This window comes from Crocuta crocuta, unplaced genomic scaffold (genome assembly GCF_008692635.1).
Source record: "Crocuta crocuta isolate KB4526 unplaced genomic scaffold, BGI_CrCroc_1.0 scaffold70, whole genome shotgun sequence".
Lineage (NCBI taxonomy): Eukaryota > Metazoa > Chordata > Mammalia > Carnivora > Hyaenidae > Crocuta > Crocuta crocuta.
Window position 1 is genome coordinate 13,765,514 of NW_027528417.1, and position 15,470 is coordinate 13,780,983.

The 15,470-nt window shown below is 41.1% G+C and overlaps 1 protein-coding gene across 3 annotated transcripts in view; it reads right to left on the bottom strand.

Annotated features, from left to right (window-relative positions):
• The window catches only part of LPP (LIM domain containing preferred translocation partner in lipoma), a 504,345-nt gene that overhangs the window by 454,120 nt on the left and 34,755 nt on the right, over positions 1-15,470 (bottom strand). Inside the window, exon 2 of one of the 3 annotated variants that reach the window (XM_077754390.1) lies at positions 12,806-12,973. The exons of the other annotated variants lie outside the window; for them this stretch is intronic. The gene's annotated coding sequence lies outside the window, so the exon portion shown is untranslated. The remainder of the gene's footprint in view (positions 1-12,805; positions 12,974-15,470) is intronic. 3 annotated transcript variants of the gene reach the window in all.

The window sequence follows — 15,470 nt, forward strand, 5'->3', positions numbered from 1 at the left end:
AAGAATGTTCCAGAAAGATTCTGCAGGAGTAGTAGAATGCAAGATACAGCAGAAATTAGCATCAACTATGTTACCCACTCAGCTTTTCTTCTTTTTTTAATTTTTTTAATGTTTTATTTATTTCTGAGTGAGAGAGAGAGAGAGAGACAGCATGAGCAGGGGAGGGTCAAAGAGAGGGGGAGACACACAATCTGAAGCAGACTCAGCTCTTCTTCTGAAGCAAAGGCTACTGCCCTAAGAAACAAGACTATTTACTTCGATTACATCTTACCACGTGCCCACTCCTGACTCCTACCTTCACCAATATTACCAATGATTTCAAGTTGAAGGACAACAGGTTGGCCCTATTCTTAATTTGGAACAGGAAAAATAAGGATGCGGACAAGAAATTGAAATAAAATGTGTCCAAATGTGTTCACTAGGGTACAAGAGTAAAGGTGATGGAGATCCCCTAGAACTGTTTTACATTTCTTTTTTTTTAATATTTTATTTATTTTTGAGAGAGAGAGAGACAGCATGAGCAGCTGAGGGTCAGAGAGAGAGAGGGAGACACAGAATCTGAAGCAGGCTCCAGGCTCAGAGCTAGCTGTCAGCACAGAGCCCGACGCGGGGCTCGAACCCACGAACTGTGAGATCATGACCTGAGCCGAAGTCGGATGCTTAACTGACTGAGCCACCCAGGCACCCCTGTTTTACATTTCTAAATGGGGGTTACACAAGAGTTAAGGGAGATGAAGTTGAAAGAATTCACTGCAGGCCCACAGGCTATACGTCTATTTAATTTATGTTAAATAAACTATTTTATATTGATTTCCATTGCAAATTCTAAATGTATACTCTGCAGGGGCGGGGGAAGGGGGGAAGTGTACAAGATGGAAAGTCGACAACCCATGCCAAAGACGGAACCCCCATCCCCCCGCCCCAGACATGGTAAGCACTGCTATACCATCATATTGCATGTCTCCTCGTAGTACTTTCCAAGATGTTTCAAACCAAAACAGTTTAGAATACTCTCCCAGCTCAGGATCTTCCCTCCTTACGGCATTTTCTCTGATAAACAGGAATTTCCCTTAGGGATTCCCTAAAGTAAAGTGGTTGCATTACCTTCTGTTATATAATTAATTGCACGGACAAACAGAGGTCTCATAGAACAGATTTATTAATCCATCCTCAGTGTGGCATCTACTACATGCAGAGGTTCATTGAAGACATGCCCCAAATGTAAAACCCGTAACCCTTCCTGTGTTGGATACGGTGGGTCAGCACGCAAACCTGCCATGTTGCAAAGGTAGTCTTGCAGGAAAAATAAGCTCCCTTGTTCTTCATCACAAAAGAGATTCGGCCAAGAAATTTGTACTGGCGTGAGATTTGGAAGACAAAAGTAAGACAAAGGCCATGTTCCTGCAGCTCTGGCTTGTTTTCTGCTGGAAGCATGGCCGTGGAGATGGGATTTTTCTGAGCCCACACTCCCATGTCCAGCCTGTCAGGAAGCAGCTATTGTGCAGGCGTGGCTGGACTCGATGTCTCAGGGTCCAGTTGCTACTTTCCTGACTGTGGCTTCTTCCTTTTTTTTTTTTTTTTTTGACATTATGAACAAAACCTTCATTTATTAGTCATTCTTTAACTAGTTCTGATTTCATCTTGTCAAGTTTACCACTGCAAGTCACCCAAACAACCAAAAGTCACAATTTAGTGAAAGAACATCATGAAACTCTGTAGGATCGTCAAAAAGGCAATAAGGTACCACTGCACACTGGCCAGAATGGCTAAAATGAACAACTCAGGCAACAATAGATGTTGGCAAGGATGCAGAGAAAAGGGAACCCTTTTTCACTGTTGGTGGGAACGCAAATTGGTGCAGTCACTCTGGAGAACAGTAGGGAGGTTCCTTAAAGTTAAAAATAGAACTACCCTACAACCCGGCAACTGCACTACCAAGAATTTATCCAAAGGATACAAAAATGCTGATGAAAAGCAGCATATGCACCCCAATGTTTATAGCAGCCCTCATCAACAATGGCCAAACTATGCAAAGAGGCTAAGTGTCCATCCATTGACGAATGGATTAAGATGTTGTATATATACAATGGAACACTACTCAGTGATGAAAAAGCATAAAATCTGGCCATTTGCAACAATATGGATGGAACTAGAGGGTATTATGGTAAGTGAAATAAGTCATCCAGAGAAAAACAGATATCATATGATGTCACTCATATGTGGAATTTGAGAAACTGACCATGGCTTCTTAATCACAAGTAGGGTGATGCATTCCTTAAGCCAAGAGTTCTGTGGTAGCTTCATGATTCTCTGCAGATCTCACTGTGGAAAATGTAATAATCTTGTGTGGTTCTGGGTTTTCTTACTGGAAGCTCAGGCTTGAGCCTGCTGTCTAGGATCCTTCCAATTATTTAGAAGCACCTAGTATCATGTATTCAATCCTTCCCGCCTAAAATACCTAGAGGGGTTTGTTTCCCATGGTAAATGCCAACTAAGTCCCCCACGTTATCCTTAAAATTGTTTGCCAGTAACAATAATGGCATAATATCAACAAAAAAGATGGGTTCAAATCATTCATTGTGCAAACAAATCCTGAGTACCGATGCAAGAGCTCAGATTTTTGCTACGGACCAGAGTCATGCACAGAGCCCACAAAGTGCCGGCCCTCGGAGCCCCGCTTCTGGTTTGAAGAGGCAGTACTTGGTGATGCGGAGTAAAGCCTTAAGAAGCCTCATCTAATCTCAGCAATTTAGCCTCAGATTGCTGTCACTAAATGGTCACGTTTCCTAATTAGGGGGCCACATGGATGAAAGTCCCCTTAAACTGTAACATTCCACATCTCGATGAGTCTTTGTACTCATGAGGGAATTTACTAGGATTTAAGTCCTAACAAAACTTCCTAAATTTCCAGTTCTCTAAATCTGAAGGTCAGAATACAAAGGTCACATAACACAGAACTCATATAGTTAAAATAGGAACAAGAATCAGTGACCCCCAAATGCTATGCATGGTGGCAGCCTCTAGCTGGAAAGCCACAGGGAGGGGAAAAAAAATCCAAACTCGTGGTTGCGGCAGTTGTTAAGAATACTACAGAAGCAACAGTCTCTTCAGGGACTCCATCTTCTTTGCAAACGTCTGCTTCACTGTCTGAAGGAAAGGGAAATATTTACACACACTTTCTTCACTGAAGGTACTCAGGCCAGTAGGTCACAGAGTGACCAAAATAATAGGCAAATGCACTAATGCTTAGATCTTTCAAGGAAAGTCATTAATTTCTTCATGTCCTGGACAAGAAAATCTCTGCACCTCATACAAGAGAAGTGGTTTGGGGGACAGGAGAAGCACGGTCATACATCTAATGGCAGTTGGGGTACCAGCTCCAATGGTGGCCTCAGGTTACCACATTGGGCTTTCATTGCCTCACCTGCCAAATGCAGACCACACTTGCTGCTCTGAGTAGTACTTCATGGGTGCTTAAGAAGATCAGGTAAAATACTGAACACAAGAGCATTTCATTATATATACGTATATATATGATGAATATATGTACACATATACACATAATATATATACACATAATATAATAACATGTTTTAGATAGATGGATGGATGGATGGATAAAGGAATTTCAAATAAAAGCTACAAATGGGACGTTTCAAGCCCAAGCAGCAAAAGGAAATATAAATATAGACATAATTTTGCAATTTTATAATGTAGGGGAAGACATGGTGATCAGAATTGTCACAAACAATCATGTCCAAAAGAGAAGAGAAACCAGCTCCACTCTGTCATAACTGTCTCAGTTCCTGTAGCGCATACAACAATGGAAAGACTGCAGGGAGGGGCAGGGACAGCCTCTGCTTGTGGCACACCAAGGCCATGGACACGCTGGACAGAGAAAATGACATTTCCACCTGGTTAATCTCACAGTGTACGTCCTCCAAGAATGTCTGTGTGGCTCTGTGCAAGCGACTTCATCATTTTCACAGTTGTATCTCCAGGAAAATGGAAATAACTGTCATAATGCAGGAGCGAAACATAATACTGATAGTTCTATGAAACTGTGTGATCCGAGAGAGTAGGGCCCAAGCTCTAGGCCTGCTCAGCTGGATGGGCAGGGATGCAAAGGCAGACCTTGCCCATGGGTGGGTTTCAGGATCCTGGCGCACTGGCAGGCTCAGGTAATATGCAGGCAATAACTAACTTTAAAGGAAGTAGAGACAGCCAAAGCAGTAGGTCAACACAAGCAAATTCTGAGCTCTGGACCGAGGGGCAAAGCAGTCCTCCAGCTTCAGCATACTGGTAAGCAACCAGCTTAGGACACAGATGAGGTCAGAGCTAGAGATCAAGCCCCAGGCCCAAGGACACAAAGTCACAAGAAGAGTTATATTTCACAAAGCAAAAGGGCACCCTCTTGGTCTGCCTTGGGCTAGAGCTACCAAATAGATCTCCAGGGCCCTGGGACATCAGGTGACAAAAGAGCTAAAATAAGCAAGATAAATCAACCCTAGCTGTAATTCACCGAAGAGGAGACCTCGATGGCAAAAAAATATAGCAAAAATTGATAGATAAAAATAAAATATACAAACATGTAGGCAACTTCAATAGTAAGGAAATGCAAATTAAGACAACAATGAGATACTACTTTTAATACACAGTTTGGCAAAAAATTAAAAGAGTCAGAAAATTTTACTTTGGGAACAGTTGTGTTGGGAAACTGACACTCAAAATATTATGTTTCCTTAAAAATGTGCAGTGTCCATTTCTTTGACGTATATTTGACGTCCATGGCTGTGATGGCGGATACAATGGCAGAGTCGACTGGTTGTGACAGAGACCATCTGGGCCTCAAAGCCTAAAATAGCCACTACCTGAACTTTCACAGAAACATTTGCAAACCCCAGTTCTAAATTTTAAAAAGTATTGTTTCCAATTACTAGAAATGTAAATTTGTTCTTTTTTTTTTTAAGCCTTTTCTAGGTGTTGCTATTATGGTTTAACATGACCTTTAATCCACATTAGGGTCTATCTGGATATATATTCATGATATACGCATTTTTATTAACGCTTACCAACTACCCCAATGACTTTGGAATAGTCCTCCCTCTTTAGAATGTTTCGAGATTCACTGCAGATTCGGTTCCACGTGCAGGCGCTCCCCTCTGTCTCAGGGGGCCACATTACTGCAACAGTCTCCCTTTTGAGCACCAACACCACCACTTCACTTATGGTTGCTTTATAATGTGCCTTAGCATCTGGCCAGGCTGGTCCTCGGTCCTCATCACTCCTGTTTTTCAAATTTCTCTTACTCTTGTGCCTTTATTTTTTAAATCAAGAAAGTTTGGAGATTTATTTTTGCTAGGATTCGAGAACAATAATCCCAAAAGCTGTGCTGAGATGACATGCAATGTAGGGGAAATTAACTCCTTAACAACCTTTGTATTTCCATTTAGGAAAGAGGTGCATCTTTCAATTTATTCAAGGGGTCAGTCCTTCAGCGGACTCAAAAGGTTCTAGAACCTCTGCATACAAGCAGTGCACGGTTCTCATTAAAACACATTCTCTTTGCTTTGCGGTAAATAGGTTTGCAAAGATCGCAAAGTATTCATTTTCTGATGCCATATACAAAACATAATCGCAACTGAGACATGAAGAGACACGTTTAGCCTTACAATAACCAAAGGAATGTTAATACCAAAGAAACAACATACCTAATGCCGGCACAAGGAGCAAGATACTGACTTCCTCACAAGTTCCTACAACAGCTATTGAAAGATCTCTTTTAAAATACAAGTCATCAGTGGATTTGAATAACCATAAACTGTTAACCTCTGACCCTGATATCTCAACCCTCCGACATCACATCTAAAATTTTTGATGGAGTAAGCTATACTTATGCATAAAAATGATAATCTCAGAAATATATAATAATGATGGAATTAAGATATGGTATAACCACTCAATGCAATATTAAAGAGGGCTTAAAAATGTAATCATTCAGGAATATGCAGTGATACAGAAAATAACATATGATGCCAAGTGATACACAGCACTATGGTAATTTATGCTAATAGCCAAAGATTACAAGGGACTACACAAAAATGATAGACTATACCTGTATCTAGGTGGTGGAATTATAGGTGACTTTTCTTTTCTACTCAATGTTCTGAGCCTTACACAATGTTACAACATTATTTATATAATTAAAAAATAAAAAAGAGGGGGCCAATTTTCAGGGGTCTTCCAGGTCAACAGTTTGCAATTCTTTTGCTCTTAAAGGTGGAAATATGCGATTCCTCAAGGTGCACCAAATTTTCAAAGGCTAACAGATCAAATACAGGCAGAATTGGGACTAGAACCCAAATCTCAAGATTTGAGAGGTAGTATTATTTCTGACACAGCATTTTGTGGTATCCTTTTTCTAGGAGCCAACCAACTCTGGGGTCATTTTAATATTTTTACATATTATAAATAAATAAATGAAAAGAGCAATGCTCTATTACCTCTTTAAGAGAACAGTGGCTTTAAAATTCTTACAAATTGTTTTGATTGGCTGAAGTTTGAATTAAACTTCTTTTCTAAATACGGCTATTCCACAGAGGAGAAAGCCAGTTGACCCCTAACCAACTAAGAGGTCAGGGTCACTGATCCCCCAAGCAGTGGAAAATCTGTGTATATCTTTCAAGGCCCTCAAAACTTACCTACTTAATAGCTTACTGTTGACTGGGAACCTTAGCAATCATATAAACACTAAAGTAACATATATTTTGTATATTAAAAACACACATATACATTTGTATATTACAAACATGTATTATATACTGTATTCTTACAGAAAAGTAGCTAAAGAAAAAAAAAGTTTTAAGCAAGTCATAAGGAGGGGCACCTGGGTGACTCAGTCGGTTTAGCATCAGGCTCTTGATTTCAGCTCAGGTCATGATTCCATGGTTCATGAGATTGAGCCCCATGTTGGGCTCTGAGCTGACAGTGCAGAGCCTGCTCAGTATTCTCTTTCTCTTCCTCTCTCTCTGCCCTTCCCCTGTTCACATTCTCTCTCTGTCTCTCAAAATAAATACATAAACTTAACAAAATAAGAAAGAAAGAAAATCATAAGGAAAGGAAAACACATTTACTGTACTATGCTGTATTTATTTATTTTCATTTATTATTTTTTTAAGTAGGCTCCCCACCCAGAGTGGAGCCCAACATGGGGCTTGAACTCACAACCCTCAGATCAAGACCTGAGGTGGACGCTTAACTGACTGATCCAGTGTATTTAATATTTTTAAAATATTTTTAATGTTAATTTATTTTTGAGAGAGACACAGAGTATGAGCAGGGGAGGGGCAGAAAGAGAGAGAGAGGCAGGGAGACACAGAATCCGAAGCAGGCTCCAGGCTCTGAGCTGTCAGCACAGAAACTGATGTGAGGCTAGAACTTGCGAACCTTGAGATCATGACCTGAGCTGAAGTCACATGCTTAACCCACTGAGCCAACCAGGTGCCCCTGTATTTATGTTTTAAAAATCCACTATAAATGGATCCCATGCCATTCAAACCTGTGTTGTTCAAGGGCCATATATGTGTCTTTTCTTTAAAAGCCTGTATGCTACAAATCTTGCTCTTCTACAAGTAGTACTTTCCTCATAAAGTCATAAAACAATTTCAGTGCTAAATTAAGCATTAATTTAAGAAAACGATAAACTTCAGCTTTGGACATTTACTTTAGAACCTAAGAGGTCTCAACTTGTAATGTTATCACTCCAGGAGACAAAATCCCTTCAGAATTCAAAAGCAAATGAGAACTATTTCTTTAACTCCTCACACGGCAACCTGACAACACATTTGGCAGAGAGGTGTTTATATACCTGTACACACAATGGATAACCGTAATTAGTTTCTAATATCCTGTAATATCTAAAGATAACATTTGGAGCCCACACGTATTTGAACACTCTGTGAATTCTGAGGGGTTCTAATTAGGTCCCAGTGGAGGTAATATTTAGAAAAGAACGAGGTAAAAGAAATCATCAAATAAAAGATACCAAGAATACATGGTTAATAAGGCAGAGAGTCTCCTGTGGGGTGTGTGTGAGTGTGTGTGTACACACTAGGATTTAAGCATTATCTATTGAAGACGCATTTTCCAAGAGTCTGAACAACCACCTCCAGCAACTAGTGAGACGGTTTCCTATTTCCTGATATGCACAGACCTTTCTCCCTAATTCCCATGGTTTTCTGAACATTGAGATACATATCAATCATCCCTCAACTTGCTGTTTTCAGTCACCTTCTGGAAGAATACATCTTTCATCCTACCTTGACACTATTCAAATCGTGATAAAATAAAAATTGAAAGGCCCAGGGTTTGGGGCAAGGCAGAAATTAGGTAACATTTTATAGAGTAGTAAATATATTCATTTAAGTTTGTTATGATTACAATTGCTTGAGGTGCCTGGGTGGCTCAGTTGGTTGAGTGTCTGACTCTTGATTTCAGCTCAGGTCATGATCCCAGGGGTGGTGGGATCAACCTCCACGTCCAGCTCTGCAAGGAACATGGAGCGTGCTCAAGATTCTCTCTCCCTCTCTCTTCCTCTGCCCCTCTCCCCCACCTGCACTCTCCTCCCTCTCTCTGAAAAAACTAAGTGTGCATATATACCAAATTTTATGTTACATATGAAGAACAATCACCTCAGCAGAGAAAAAGAATTTGGGGGTTAAATTTGCAATGAAAGATGAATATGCAGGCGACTTCATGAGAGCCCTTACCCAAGTTTAACCTTTTCCTTTCACATACTCCTAATACACACTTTTGTGCCTTTAATGTCAGACACGTCTTAGCCCTGTCAGTATTATATCTTTCCTGTTAAAATGTCTGCCTCTTCTGCTAGACATCAAGCTCCTTGAGGGAAGAAATTATATTTTAATCATGTTTTCAAGGCGTAAAGCATCTCACACACATCCTTACCAGTGCCCCGTAAAGAAAACACACTTTATTAGGCAACATGCTTTATTAGGTAAAATGTAGATCTATTTGTGGCAAACCATGCTAAGGAGGCGAGGAGAAAAGAGAGAACATTGTGGATAATTGAGAATATTTACCAAAAATGTCAATTAAAATAGGATTATATGTGCCCGTACTGTCCACAGTCACCATGAACAAGCAGACATACTATAAGTCTTCCTGGAATGAGTTAGAAAATATCTTCTGTGTCTGGTGTCATCCCTGATGATGTCTAGGAACAAACGCACCACAGCGGGGTGAAAAGGCAAGTACAATTAAAGGTAGAGTAGAAGGGAGCCAGTTTCAAAAACAGAATCCTCATAGAAGTGAATTATCTGACAGACGTCAGTAATTTCACAGTGAAAACTTAAAACATGAAAATGAAAATAAATAAAAGCAAGAAGCTAAACTCCCGTAGGTTTCAGTGGACAGCACCCAATGAGCACTACTGATAAGCCAGCACCATCCAGACTTGAACCCCATCCGGGCATTAGTTTTCTATCAAGGTTTTGGGCCCTGTGTTTCTACAGCATTTTAAGTGTCAGCAGACATACCGATGGCACCATTGCTGGGGCAGAGTAAAACCACCATCAGACACAACCTTATATGTTGGGAAAATAACACACATGAATCGGGTAAGACATAAGAGAAGAACCAGTAAAGTCAAGGAATATACTCTTTAGGCAAAAGATAACGTCCCAATAACTTCTGGGGAAAAATCTTTTAAAAAATGCTATCTTAATTTTTAACAAAGGAGCATAAGAAAAGAAATAGGACCCTAATTACCACCATGCAATGAACATCTAATACACATACTGCTTTAGGTACTGAGGAGGCTGTGGAAGAAACATTGTGTATATAAATCCGAGAGAGCTCAGAGTTTAATTGCAGAGTGAAAATAAACATCATAACTACTATATGTAAAAGTGAATAAAAGAGGATTTCTTTACAGACTCATTTTAAAGAGTTTTTGCATCCATTATGGTAGTTAAAAAGTGGACACCAACTCTGTGACACAGACAAGACAAACATTAATAACTCATTTTTATAGACTCGGAATTTGGGGTTGGGAGAATCAATCAATCCATTCATCAATCAATCACACAAGCAGCAAATGGTAAAGCCTGGACTCAAGGAGCTAGACTACAGATTTCTAAATAAATATGAGTTCCACTGAATCATGCCACCTCCCTTCCAGCTGTACTGAATGTACAAGTGGCCTGGGTGAACATAGACATTTACAGAAGACCAGAGACTGGTGGACATGCCTGGGTTAGTAACGATTAGAAAGGGCAACCTGGGCAAATGGGACTGGAGACAGGGGCCACGCTCTAGAAGGAAAGGAGATGGAGGGCTTGTTCCTCTCCAGGTTCCTTGAGCAATCTCATCTACGGTTCTGCTTTCATCATATCCTGACCGTTTCTAACTCTAGTCCTGACCTTTTCTTCTAAACTCCAGGCTTGAACATTCAGCAATTCATTTGTGGAAGTCTCAAATATGAAAAGCTTCTTCAAACCTCCCCTTCTACCCTTTACCCACAGAGATGAGAAGCTTCCTTCAGTACTGCCTATTTCAATGAATGGCACCATCCAGTCCCCAAAATCAGAAACCAGGGAGCCTATGCTGTATGAGGGTAAGGCACTGATTTCAGGCACGTGGCCTTCCCTCAACATTGTTTCATATACGACAGCTCCCTTGAGGATCCTCTAGAGGCTACTGAGGAGTAGGACAATCCCCTGGGCTCCTAACCATAAAGCCATTTTAAGAACATTGAAATACCCACATTAATAATTCCAGCTCAGCCTGTTGAAGGAAGAAAATAAATAGAGGAAAGGAGAGAAGGAGAAGGAAGAAGAGACAGAGACAGGAAGGGAGGGAAGGACAGAAAGAAATATGGGGGCAGAAACAAAGGTCAAAATGGAGCATTTTTTCATTGAATTTACAAATAAGTGTTGAAGTCTCACGACTTGACTCTGGGTTCGTATCACTGTCACACATTGACAGCTATGTGTTTTTAATCACGGCACCATCACAGGAATGTGCCTGACTCTCTGATACCCAATTATTAAATGAGGGTCAATCAACTCCAGAGTCTAAAATAGGTAGAAGAGAGTGACACAGAGGATGGCCGGTTAAGAAAGCACGAGCAGGACCATAGGCTCCAGTGTCAGACTGCAGGGCCTGACCCTGGCCTTTGTCACTCACTCGCTCTGTGACCTTGAGTAAACTGACTTAACTCTGTACAGCTTTGTTTCCTAATCCATGAAGAGGAGTTGTAAAGATTTAACAAAATAACTAAGGAGCCGAAAATTATTAGGGCAAAAGAGAAGTTCCTCTTTGAAGGGACATAAACCTCCTGAGAATCTGATGGAGATGGGGGTGAGGAGAGTACATCCTCACACAAATATGGAGAATTATACAAACAATTTCAGGAGGCTCATGGACCGTGAACCCTTATTTTCATAGTCCTTAGACCACATAATCTCTAAAATCCTTTCTCTTGCAAGAGCCTGTGGCATGAGCAGCCAGAAACGAGTACTGAGGGATTTCTGTTAGGCTTCAAGAGAAGCAGATGTAGGCAAGCTACACCCATATACCTTTGGTTTCCATGTGATTAGCAAAAATCTGTCGAATGATTATAAGGAACACATCCAAGGCCATGAGTCAAAGGGAAATCAAAACAAAGTGTAACACTGCTATGGACTGAATCGTGCTCACCGCCCTCCACCAAATTTCTATGTAGAAGTCTTAACATCCAAAGTGATGTTTGGACACGGGATCTTTGGGAGATAATTATGTTTTGATGACAGTGGGGCCCTAATGATGAAACGAGTGTCCTTATAAGATCAAGAGAGCTTGCTCTGTCCTTTCCCTCCCTTTTCCCACCCTGTGAAGACACAAGTGAGAAGGTGGCCTTCTACAAGCCAGGATGAGAGCTCCCACCAGACCTGAATATACTGGCACCACCATGATCTCAAAGCTCTAGTCTCCAGAGCCGCAACAAATAAATGAACAAATAAATAAAATTCAGTTGTTTAGGCTACTCAGGCTATGATGTTTTGTTACAGCAGCCCACATGGACTAATACCGACTCCTTACTCAAAACCATGCCTATAGACACAACCCTGTCTCCTCCTGATGTGATAAAATACACATCGTGGGCTTTACCATGAAAATGTGGCCTCATCCCATGTGCCCAAGAAGCAGCATTTTAAACTATAACCACTACAGGCTTATTTTTTCCCATGCTTCAAAGGGTTTAAAAAATAATTATAACAGAGTCATCCCTACTTTTTCTACTGACTCCAGCTAACAAATATTAAGAGTCAGAGGCAGTAGAATATGAGGAAAAAGTACCTGGGCTTTAGGTATAATTAATTTCACACCAGGCTCACCACAGCTAACCTGGGTAACCTTACAGTTTTAATCATCAATTCTTCATATTATATCTACCCCCCTTTCAAAAACATCTGCATCCTGAAAAAAAGTTCAAATGTATTCTTAATCTTCATAATCTGCTCTCAAATTATATTTCTAACTATATTTCCCAGAATGTCCCCCACAGGCCCTACTCTGCAGATTCTAACCAATACTCTATTTTCACCCTTTCAAACATGGCCCATACTTTAAGAAGGTCTTTCTCTTAGCTCCGTCTAGTGCATCATTTGGGGATGAACTCCCTTCCACTCTACAGCAGTCAAAGCCCTACTTATCAGGCCATAGCATAGATGAAACTGGAAATTATTGCACTCAGTGAAAGAACTCAGTTATAGAAGATCAGCTATTATATGAATCCACTTACAGGAAATGTCCAGAATAGGCAACTCTACACAGAAGAGAGCAGATTAGCAGCTGTTCAGGACTAGGTGAAGGCGATTTGAAGAATAAGGAGTGATTGCCAGTCGGTGTGGATTTCTTTTTGAGGTGAGGAAACTGTTCCAAAATTGCTTTTGGTGATGGATATACAACTCTGTGAACATAATAAAAACCAATAAATTGTACACTTTATTTTTTAATGTTTTTATTTCTTTTTGAGGGAAAGAAAGACAGAAAACATGAATTGGGGAGGGGGCAGAGAGAAAGGGAGACAAAGAATCCGAAGCAGGCTCCAGGCTCTGAGCTGTCAGCACAGAGCCCAAAGTGCGGCTCAAATTCATGCACCATGAGATCATGACCTGAGCCGAAGTCGGAAGCTTAACTGACTGAGCCACTCAGGCGCCCCTAAATTGTACACCTTAAAAGAGTTAATTGTATGATATATGAATTAGTTCTCAAGAAAGCACTTATAAAGAAAGAAAGAAAAAAGAAAGAAGGGAGGGAAGAAAGGAAGGAAGGAAGAGAGAGGGAGGGAGGGAGGGAGGGAGAGAGGAAGCGAAAAAGGAAGAAAAACATAGCCATCCACAGAGCCTCTTCAAATGTATAAATCTATTTTCCCCACTTTGTCAGAGTTAAAATTCCTTCAGTTGAGCTCCCTCCGAATGTTATTTGTACCTCCAGTTAACATCTCTCATTCTAGCTGGCAGTATAATTATGTTTAGTTCTTCCAGTGCCTGCCTCCCCCACTAAACTATGGGTGCTTTCAGAGTAAAACAAAACTGTGGGAAACATTCCCATAGCCAGGCTTCTGCGAACCATTAGATTCTTTTGTGCACATTAGAAAAATGCACCTGGACTTGGGCTGGCAAATAGAGTGAGGGTAGGACTTGAGTCCCTCCTGCCCTCCGGCCACCGAGCACAACATAATCAGAGTGACAGTAAGCAACAGCCGTGCGTATGCCCTTCTTCTCTCCTCCAATAGTCCAGTAAAATCCTTAAGCCAAGGGAGGCACTCTCAGTAAATAAACTAATACCTGCAGAATGAAAATGATATGTCTGAACCCATGTCTTACGATAAGACACTCCCAGATTCCAGCAGAAAGCTCAAGGCATTTGTATTTGGGCTTCTCTTTACCAGTTATTTATTTTAGTGTTTCTTAACAATGACATTAAAAAAATGTTTTTCTTACTAATTGGATGCAAAGACCTTGGGTGTACATATGAAACACAGTGAATTATTTTCACACATTTAAGTAGAAAGGAAAAACAGACAATTTTTTTTGTAAGTCAATTTACAATTACTAAAACAGGTCAAGTTATTATGAAAGCCTGCCTTTTATAGAGGTGACAGCAAACAATATATACCGAAAGGCATTTTAGGATCAATGCGGGTTTTAAAATGTTCCATCTCTCAATTGCCATACTTGGGCAGAGTCCTGACCATTTTGGACCTCATATGAGAGGATTCCATGTCCAAGCCCATTCTCCCGTGCCCGTCTTTCTCTGGCTAACTCCATATTTCTTTGGAGAAACATGCCTTGCCCACAAGCTAGGCCAGAAAATAAAAGGTGTTTAATATTCCCACAACAGCCTGCACCCCCTTTGCCTTACAGCATGTTTCATGGCCATAATTACATAATTATCTGTGAAATTATGAATGTGGTCACTGTCATTCCTGGACTGAAAGCCCTGCAATGAAAGGGCTTGTATCAGCCTGGTAGCCACAGTTCTGGTTAAAGGCCTGATACTTGGTCATGGTCGGCGCTCAAGAACTAGTTGCTTATTAAATCGATCACCTCTCCTCATTCAAAGCATTAGGTTCTTGAAAACAGGGATTGTGTCTAATTTAGTTTGGTACCACCTATCGTGCCTGGTTCACTGTCCGATAGGTAGATAACATCACAGAATTCACACAGATGAATGAATAAATGAACTGCATAGTGAGTCACTACTCATGCATGGTGTGTTAATGGTAAAATAGCACACTTGAGTGGGTAAGGAGCTCAAGGCAACCGTCCGAGGAAGCTGGACCCAATCTTCGACCAAGACAAGAAGGAGGGCAGAGGCGGAGATGGAAGATGTCCACAGTCTAAGACTGATGTCAGTTTCCTTGGGCTCTGAGTTAATTCCCTCCCAACTCCAATGGGTGAGACCCTTTCCCAGATGCAACTAGGCTACAAATCTTGTGTTGCATCAAGCAGAGAACCTAAGAAAACCAGGCCGATAGAAAAATAAAATCACTCAAAACAAAACCAAAGCAGGAGCAGCCCGAAGACCAGCCAGGGTTAAGCAACCATGAGAAGGTCAGGGTATGCATGCCACAAACAGGCTGAAGCTTGAAACACGTCTCCCCTGTGAGGACTTATCCAGAGTCGTCCCCCAGCAGCCTCCTCAAGTGGCTTTTGATGTGAAAAGGTCATTCTGCCAAACACGGTTTATGTAGATGCCAGTGGCAGACCTCCCTGAGGTGTTAGAAGGGTCTAGAAGGTGGACAGGGAAACCGTGTGGATAAAGGGGGACACTACCATGTGCCAAACCCCACATTGTCAGACACTGGCAATACGGATTCTGGAGCCCCAAGACCTGCAATCAAGATCTGGGAACCTAACTGTGCAGTTCAATGACAAGCACCACCAAAAGCCCAAAGAGCA